The sequence below is a fragment of the Triticum urartu genome, chromosome 6A (genome assembly GCF_056163025.1).
Source record: "Triticum urartu cultivar PI428250 chromosome 6A, HENAU_Tu73, whole genome shotgun sequence".
Classification (NCBI taxonomy): domain Eukaryota; kingdom Viridiplantae; phylum Streptophyta; class Magnoliopsida; order Poales; family Poaceae; genus Triticum; species Triticum urartu.
In genome coordinates, this window is record NC_141878.1 from 424,285,507 (window position 1) to 424,295,480 (window position 9,974).

The 9,974-nt window shown below is 42.7% G+C and overlaps 1 non-coding gene across 1 annotated transcript; it reads right to left on the minus strand.

Moving 5' to 3' along the window:
- Positions 1-4,739: 4,739 nt before the first annotated feature.
- On the minus strand, positions 4,740-4,813 carry TRNAG-GCC (transfer RNA glycine (anticodon GCC)). The gene has a single exon. It is a non-coding gene; the product is annotated as a tRNA-Gly (tRNA).
- Between the last annotated feature and the right edge of the window lie 5,161 nt (positions 4,814-9,974).

Here is a 9,974-nt window from a genome sequence, read left to right on the forward strand (position 1 = left end):
ACGCAGACTATATGGTCTTCGGCTTACCGAGAGGGGATAAGTCCACGCGAGTCACCCAGGGTCTCAAAAAGGTCTTAGCTAGAGTCCCTAGGGAGCTCCTATAGGGCTTCACTTCTACTGAAATTTCCAGAAAACAACCAGGGAGGCTACAAATTATCGGCTTGCCCCTGTCTCTGAAAAGTGAAGGTTAGCTCCACGTGGGTATTCCATCCAAACGATGGGAGAAGAGGATGACACTTGTTCGTATTGAAAACCGGAGACGAAGGGAAAGAGGTTTGATTGGAACATGTTCTACAAGAACTCCTGTGTAGAACACGCCCGTATCTATTCTATGGGCTGGCTTCAGGCCAACCCTACTACTGAAGTAGAAAGCATCATATTCCGGTTTTTCCAACACTTGATCAGGAACTGGGCGCAGAAATTCCTTGAAGAGAAGGGGATGCCTACAACCAATGCCTGAATAAAGGCATATGTCAAAAAGTGCAACTACTAATAGATTCAGTAAAGGAAAGCCCGGAACGGGCTGAGCTACTGCCCGAAATAGAAGAGCACGACTAGAGTAGAGGAGCCTAATTCCAATCCAAACAATTGACGAGGGAGTCTAATTATTTTTCCGTTCTTGATTGTTTCAATTGCACTTTCTTCATTGGAAGGTTGCTTGGAAAGTGCGATAGTTATGGTGCTTGGAGTATACAGATTGAATTCTTCCTTCTTCTATAGGTCTTTCTGGGCGGAGAGGCGGAAAAAAGGTGTAGAGAGGGAGAAGGTACATAAAAACGATTTCTAAGGTAGAAAAGAGGCATCCACCAGTCATTGAGAACAGCTAATCCCGGAATTAGCAGGCCGGTATGCAAAGAGAATTTGGTATTAAATCCGCGAGGCCAGGTGAAGAAAAGTCCAATATGGGTGGATTACCTTTTTCTGAAGGATAAGTCTCTGGGACTGACTGAACTGAATGTATAGCGTCAAGATAAGAAGCACGGTAGTCGAAGATGTACCTTGTGGGGTGGGGTACGAGTAGACCAGACCAATGATGAAAAGCATAGATACAAGCATGGCCTCCCTGTCTCAAAAGCAGGCCGCCAAGGGCGCTCGCATGAAGCATTTCTCACTCATAAATAAGTAGTTATCACAAATTTAGAAACATGCTCTGATTTCTCTTATCGAATTTCATTCAGATTTTCCAGTATTCGGAGTTGCTTGGGAAAAGGTCTAGTCAGGGTCGGTTCTGTTCAGAGTTTCGGGTTGATCGGAAAAAAACACCCTAATTAAGACTTTTGTATAGTTTGTGTCAACCTGAGTTTGGTTAAGTGCCCGCACGCCTAGATAGATACATAAGTGTCAGTTTGAATGAAGTCAAGTGTAAACCGTGTCAACAACGAGAAATGGAAGTGTAAATCTGGATGGTTTGAAGTGGAAACCTTAACATGCAAAAGTGTCTACCTCATTAGAAAAGCAGGTATCTACCGGCGATATATTAATTCGAGTATCAACCGGCGTCAACCATTTGTCAAACTCCAAATATTTCGTTCGTAGGGGCATGAAGAAGTTGCTAAACCGGTTGTAAAGTGGCTCTGATAAAAACCATCATTGCTTTATTTTTTACTTTTCATCTAGTAACGTGCATGAATGGATATGGTGGGTAAGATTTGAAAACGTTTGACATCAACCGGGCTCTACTTTGCTTTTACTTTACTTCACTTGCCAGGTCATTGTTGTCAATATTGAGGTGAGGACTCTCTCTTTATTCTCGTTTTATTTCTCACTAAATGATCTAACAAACGCATGATTTGATTACTAAATATTGAGTCATTGAACGAATATTCGAGTAAATTCATCTTTTTCTATGAAAGCAAGGATTGGGCTGGGTTGCTTATTCGTCATCACGGAGCAACCCGGTACCTTTTCTTAGGCGAGCGACTGAGACGAGAGCTTTCAATTATGCCATTTTGGTGAAATCCCAGGGCTCTTTCTGATTTGATTAAATACTTCTATGTTGTATGATAATAGAAAGTCAAGATCTCACTCGCTTTTTCTACTTTGTATTCTCGATTGTTGCCTTTTTCCACATCGATTGCTATAGGAGTTCCATCCTCAACCTATGTATGCTCAAAGAACTAGATCACGGAACTCTCAGCCCTTCGCCCCAAGGCTACGAAAACGTTTCTACTCCCTTTCCCTTCCCAACGTCATATCTTTCTTCGACAAGAAGGAAAGATCACTCTCTATCTAAATGATAGAACCACTGGCACGGTACCTTTCACATTGGTAAGTCAAATCCTGGTGAAGACATCACGAGCATTGACACGACGACATCATCTCCGCTTCGTAGCCCATCGGTCTTCATTCATTGAAGCCAGGGCATTGACTGACTTTCAGCGATCGCTATAAGAAAGACATAAAAAAAGTTCTCCTAAACATGTTCCTTTCCGTTACTACTACTTGGAATTGGAAGTCTAGGAGCAGGACTAACCTTTTTCTTTCGTTTAAATAAAGTCAAGATGTAGCTTTCTCTATCTCAAGAAATTATTCCACCTCCATTCATTGGAGAACAAAGTGTTATCTGATTAGATCCTTGCTTCAAACTCAACCGAATCAAGTTTCAAAAATAGATGTGGAAGAGGCAAAGGGAAGAGCAGGGTTGCCGAATTGTTTCTCAGAGCCGGACGAAACATCTATCTCTATTTACAATACCCTTACCCCCAAGAAAACTTTGTCGAAAAAGGTTGTCATCGTAATAGGGATTGCACCTCAACATGGCAGCCCTCAATTCTGCCAATTGTGTGTGACTTGTACTCTTCTAGGATTCCTCTTTGCCTCAAGTGATTAAACTCATCAACTACACCAACCACATTTCTTACCTCAAACCTCTCTACAATCTCTTGAATTCACTCTTGCCAAGATACTTGTCCCCTATTCACTAAGAAACTGTTGTACCAGCTTTCAGCTCTCCCCCTAAGGTGCATAGCCAAAAGTTCTACCTTGTACCAATCCGTAACTTGGTACACCGAAAAGTAATGTTCACACTTTTGTATCCAAGACCTGGCCCCTTCAAATATTGGGAAAGAAACTCTAGGAGGTTGATGTATCTGCTGCCCATGTTGATATTGATTTTGCGGCCTTTGTTCTTGCAGGTATTGGTACGGGTCATGCTATTGAGTTGGAAGCGTTTGGTTAAGGTAAGTATATATTGGCACTTCTGGTTTCATGGAATTTCCAGCATAGGGAAAAAGTATTGGTTGGGAAAATGGGATATTTGGTATTGAATTGGGTCTTGGTTGTGGTGGTGGAGGTGCAGGATTACGTCTAATATTATCATGTTTTGAGTTGTGAGGAAGGCCATAGGTGGCTGGAAACAAGTGTCCGTGCCAAGGTTTTGAGGGGGATAGAGAGGGTTATTTTTGTGATTGGGTCTTTTAGTTGCTTTGCTACTAGAGGTCTAGGTGGTCAGGGGTTTAAAGGTCTGGAATAGGTGTGAGTGGTGGTCGTATTCAGTACCAATGGTACGGTAATTGGAGGTTCAGGCGGTTCAGGCCTAGGATAAGAGCTAGAGGCTTGTTGAGGGGTAGCCATGGTTTCAGCTTCACTGGCAACAGTTGGTAGGGACATTTGTTGTGGTGTTCTAGGAAAATGAACCATATTGCCCCTAGTTGTGTTAATCGAGCTGTGCTCTTCTTCAACGCTCCGCGCCTTCAAAAAAGTAGTTTTGTTGCTTGCGCTTTAATTTAGGAGTTCAACTTAACTAGCATATGTGCATTTGGGTTGTTGGCATATGTCGGCTACATACTAGATGCTTTTCCATCATTGTTCGACTTGCACAGAAACAATGGGTCCCTTCTGGTTTCTTTTTCTCCCTCCAAGTTTGTTCTTCACTGTAATGTGTGTCAACTCAATAAGAGTGAGCACACCCTTCCTGTTGGTCTTCTTCAACCTTTGTCTATTCCATTACAACTTGGGTCTTCTATTTCAATGGATTTTCTTGAGGCACTCCCCAAGTTTTATGGTTATAGCTCAATACTTGTGGTCATGGACCATTTCACTGGCTCATTTCATTCCTCTATCTCACCCTTTTAGCTGTATACCCTATCTTGTATCTAGTAGTAAGTCTACTCTTCTTACCCCCTCTCCTGTACCTTTTGTGGCCCATCTATTAGCTTTTTAACCATCTTTGAGTCATAGCGAGATGGCTCTATCTCTTTTCACAAGTACAGCCGTAAGTACAGTTGCGGGCATCAACGATCAGCAGTACTGAGCTACGGAAAGTCTATCGAATTATAGCTACGGAAAGTCTATTGAAAGGACCTAATCAAAGGCTACTACAGCTATAACTGACCCGCCTATGGAATCTATTGGCTCGGCTGAACCGACATGAAATGAAAGAGAGGAAGGCGGAAGCTATTGGCAAATAGAGGGGGGATGTTCTCCGTGTCTTTTAGCCCTCACTAGGTGACAACTTGCTTACTTTTCACTTCTTCTTAAGCTTGGCAGACTAGTTCCTGACTGACTTGATAGTGCGATGAGCTTACTTGCTCTAGTTCTATCCTCAGGATTTACTTACCTGAGTACCTAGAACCGAGGATCGATGTAATTTACTTTCAAAAAGATGTTGTTGATGCTAACACGCATATAAATAGATGTTCCCCACTGCTTGCTCCTCTTACCCGAATGGGGTTATATACCTTAGTGAAACTTAGGGTAAAGTGGCAGAGGTATGACCTCGAGAAGAAAGAAAGATCGGGCGGGGAAAACGGGGTTCGAACCCGCGACTTCTGGCGTGGCAGACCAGCACTCTAACCAACTGAGCTATTTCCCCTTTCGTAACTACTATCGATTCAACAGTCTCCTACCGGTTACCTTTGTAACTATAACGCTAACTGAGCTATAGCGGGACAGTCCTTTATTTCCCCCTTTAGACCAACTACAACAAGCTCGCTCCTTAGGTTAGCTCTCTGCTCTACCTATTTGTTTGCAATGCCTTGCTTATCAAAATAGGCCTTTCTGTAACCTGACCTTACGCTGAAAAATTGCACTTGTTGGCTCTGCATCCACTGAAACTTATGAAAAAGAAATGTTATTCTATTGATATCTTCAAGAGTTCCCTAACCCCCTGACTGAGAGTGCTATGATGGGCTATTGAAGTTCGTCCGTGCGGCACGGTGGGGCAGTGCAAATCCTTTCATTAATGAAGTTTCGCCCTGACACTCCCATTATTGGCTTCCTTCCCTGGGGACCGCTCGGGCGAAGGCAGAGCATGAAATGATTGTAGGGGCATCCTTCCTAGGTGGAAAAGACGTGTGTGACTAAAACTAGGAGGAGAAATCCATTTTCAAATGGCGACAGAAAGAAAGGAATCACGAAATAGAAGAAAAAGTGCACTGTGCTGGCAAATGTGGAGAATAGCCATCCATCTTTCATCAATGAAATTGTTCCGTATGGGTAGCAAATACACATATCAGAAGAGCCAACCCGAAAGCACTTCTTCAAAGAAGCAGCAGTTACCAAGAAATTCCTGTTTCAACTCAGTATATCTCGATAGAACCAATTCCAATCCAGGCGACTTGCCTTGTCAAGCATTTCATCTGACACTCTATCTATACTATAGCTAGATCAATTCCTATTCTTTCTTCCATGCGACTTTACTCCAAAGAATTTTTCCTTCTTATCTTGACTCGATCTCACGAAATTGGATTGATTGGCACATCGCGCATCTGGCATTCGCTTCTCCTATCTATCTCTTCCAACTAAGTTGATCACTGGAAAATATGAAATCCTACAAGCAATCATTCTAGAGCCAACTACGAAGATACCTGGTTTTCCACTCTATTCACTAGAGGAAAGACAAGAAAGTAAACAATTCTTCAAAGGAATTGGCTCTACCAGAACAGAGGAATTGGCTCGCTCCTTCGCTCGCTGGGTAAGCATAGAATGCACACCAGTCTGGTATTAAAGCGTATCTACTTGAAAAGGAGACTACTTGAACAGATGAAATGGAAGGAAGAAATGAAAGTTCGATCTACCAACGTAGAGTCCGCCCCTCCCAGGAAGAAGAAATTTGCTACTTTGGCTCATCAGTTGGTAAGTCTGTCTATGAAGTTCAGTGCCCAGAAAAGAGAAAAAAAGACCAAAAAAGCTTTTTCAAGCTCTACAAGTCCTATATATATAGTGTTCCACTAGATAGCCGTGTTAAACTAGTCCAGTCTTGCCGAGTGGCCTTATCTTCTGGTTACCTGGTCCGGTACTTCTACTTCGAGAGTGAGTTAGTAAACAGGATCAACTTTATGATCCATTTTGAGAAATTGCAATCACATAATCAGAACGAGTGGGTCTAGAGTCCATCCTCACACAGTTGAAATGCTGCTTCTCCCTTCTCCTTTCCAAAAGAAAGTGGATCTCATAGCCTCTGACACTTCGAAAAGTAGGTCTCAGTCTCATTTTCAGATGCAATTTTCCACCGGAAAGAGAATCCCATATTCTTTAAGCCAAGCCGCCAATCCTAGGGTCAATGCGGAACAAGAAACCATTGCTATTTGAGCAGTTAGAGAATCGAAATTCCACTCATTTAGAAATCGATCGGCGAATGCCAGAGTAAGGATAAGGGGAGCCTAGACCAACGTAGTCTTAGCCTTAGAACACATGGAGCTTGGAGCACTGATAATAAGTCTGTCTGATTTTCAAGGAGTTTATGAACAATCACCACATCCATATTGAGGAGAAAGCTCACTCGGGCTACTGAACTTGTAAATACAGTTGCGCTCATGATAGGGATTCCGTTTATGGCGTGAGGTGAAGTTAGAAGCATACCTGGATATATACTCATAGTGGCTTCCATACCTATCTCCGGTAGAACTAACAAAATAGAAACTTGAAAGATCTATTTCATTAGAAGAGAAAGTTCACTAATCTATGGCCTAGAAAGCCAAAATAAATGATCAGTCCAATGACAGAAGGACAGAAGCGCATTCCCTTCGTCCTCAATGTGCGTCCACAGCTTACTCGAGTGCTTGAGATATTCATTTGGTTTAAGGCACCTTCATCGTAGGAAGGAAAAAACCCGGATCCCCGGTCGGATCATTCCCTCTAACAAGCTAAACAAGAGTCCAGCAGTGAGAGAGGAAAATCCAAAGTGCAAATAACATAATATGGAAAAAGAAAAAAGTTCTATTGAGTTGTTGAAAAAAAGGCACTTTAGAAGCGAAAGTAGGCTATTCTCGTAAAGGAATATCGTAACGGGCGACTAGGTAATATAGAAGGCTGACCCACCCGAATCTCTTGGTGGCCTTTCCCTCGGCTTCCATCACAGAAGATGTCAGCAATAGCAATCCTTCAGTCAATAGAATCAGTAACTATACTACTTAAATAGTGAAATACCAACCAACACATAAAGCAATAACCAGATAGATAGAATGATAACAGGTAATACGAAGATATCAACACAGCCGGAGTCACGAGGCTCGATAATGACCAATGGGTTAGGATCTGAGGAAGCTTAGTTTGGATGATGGAATATTCGCTGTTCTGATTGTTGAGATACTGCAAATCCACTTATCCAACAATTTCAGTCCATTTTCCTACTTTTTCTGCAAGGGGTTCAAAAGGAAAGCATTATTATATCCTTAATATGACTCTCTGTCACACGGATGCTGCTGGGCTGCTACAAAACCCCTATAAAAGATCTACGCCAAGCGCCTCGAAGCGGGGATCCACTTTTTACTACTTTAGAAAGTGAGAAGCCTTTGGATTGATTTCTTCTGTGGCTTCTTTATGTTTACCGACGCCGCGGCTATTCAATAAAAGGATTGGTAGTTAGTTGCCTCACCCTATTGGTTGTTGGTTTTCTTTCTCCTCTGCGTTCGTGAAAAGCTAGTATGCTCGCGGAAATCGTCTAAAGGAAACTACTTGCTAACTCGCTAACAAGACGGACTTCTTCCTCTGGCTCTGCCAGGCTATGCTGCTCGCCTAAATCGGTATCAATAACTTCTATCGTACTTCGACCTCTCATTGGAATGATAAGTTGGCTACGACGAACTAATAAGTTTCTCTTCTTGTCACCTTCTTTAAGCCTTTCCTTCCGCTTCCATCGAGAAATATATATAGATAAGCTTGGAGAAGCGATTAAGGTGTTTCCACTCTTAGGTTGTTCAATATGCGAAGACCGTGTCAATCACTACACCAGTGATACAAAAAGCAAGCATTCTTCTCCAGCTGACGTACTGACGCCTCACTTCTACTTAATTAGTGAAAGATACGTTGGGATGTTTTCAATTCTCCATCAAGAGGCGGGCAACTATCTCTTTTAACACTAGACTTCGGATCGCCTTCCTACTGGTTTTCTTCTCGGTCTCCCCAACTAGGGGAAACCTCAAAGCAAACAACAGAGCAACACCTATCTTTTTTCTTTAAGCACTAAACATCCGGATCCCCTTCCAACTTTCTTTTCCGGGCATAGGTCTTTCTAACAACTGGAACTCGTCTCCCTTTTCCTGATTCGCATCTTCTTCGGCTTTTGCTATGGTCTGTTCCTTCCTTCAGCCAGTCCTTCCTTCAAGATTTTTGCCTGCGGATCTCTCTCTTCAAAACATATATATCTTTCGGTGCCAGTCTTTCCTGCCTTACCTTAACCCCGCTTTCACGTGGCGAATCGGTATGCGGTTTTAGTGATCACTTTCCGGTATTCTTTAAGCTTTCTTGGTCACCGGACAGAGTGAGAATTGCTCAGCTTGCTTTCTTTCCCTAGCACACACTTAGTAGATAGTAGGCACAAGTCCGCTAAGAGCTCATCGAACTTGACTTGTAGAGTGAGACCTGTGCTCGATATGGTTCATTTCAGTGCTCTTTCTCTCGGTATCGTTCACCACATGCCTGTGATCGATCTCTCTCAAGCTAGGTTTGGTATCGGTATCGGTGAAGTCCGTCATTGAATTGAAGTGGTAGAGTGGTAAGTGGGCGTACGGTCTATGTATTTCCTATCAGTGACATTAGTTCCTTTTCATTCTCTAGATAGATGGGCAGAACAAGCTTCTCTTTATATTCTATTCTAGAAAGGATCAATTAGATTCTCATCTCCTATTTGTTTGAGCCATTCATTATAGTGGTAGTGCCGGAAAGGCAGCTTAGCACTCTAGTCCTTTTGAGTAAGGAATTGTAGCATGGGCAGGCAATCTCTTCGATTGATTCCCCTCCAGGAATTACTTGAATTAATTAGCCAGCCCACGGAGTGAAATATCGAACTTAACCTATAAATAACTAGTATCTCAAAAACCAAATAAAAGGCTTTCTTTTAAGCTTGTTAATGGAATTCCACAGGAGTCAAGCGCTAGCAAAGAAGAATTGGAAATCAGTCGCTTCCCTTCTGGACTCAAGTCAGCAGAAGAGTGAACTTCATATTAATAGGTAAATCCTACATCAAGCGTAAAGGAAGTACAGTACACTTATTTGGATTCGTCGTGAAACAAAGCTATTGTCTGGTTTCTGGTCCTGGGTGGATTATTTCTTATCATATTGTGAGGCGGATCATAAGATTGCAAATTAGGCAGATCATAAGTAGATGCTATTTTACAAGGGTGGGCTTTAGCTAAGAATCAAAAGTACGATTCCCCAGAAACACATTCCCTTTCAAGCTGAGCTGAGACGTATCCGGCACCTTTACTTGGTCCAGTGCTGCCTCCGGCACTTCTTTCTCTTTCTTGTGCGAACAAACTAGAACCTGCCAGCCCAGCCCTATCTTCCGAATCAGAATGGACTAGTGATTTTGATCTATTGTCAGAGCCCTATTCTTACGATGGAAAGATCCATGCTCACATAGCTGTCAGAAAGTTTTGCTTGCATCTATTTCAACTAGACCTGAGGTCTCTCCACGGAAACAATGAGGAGGAGGAGATCCACATTTAGAGGGCGAGGGGTTCGAAACTCGGGGAGGTCACATATGGTCGTGGAAGAAGAGCTTGTACGGGCTCCGAGGTCAAAGAAATTCGACA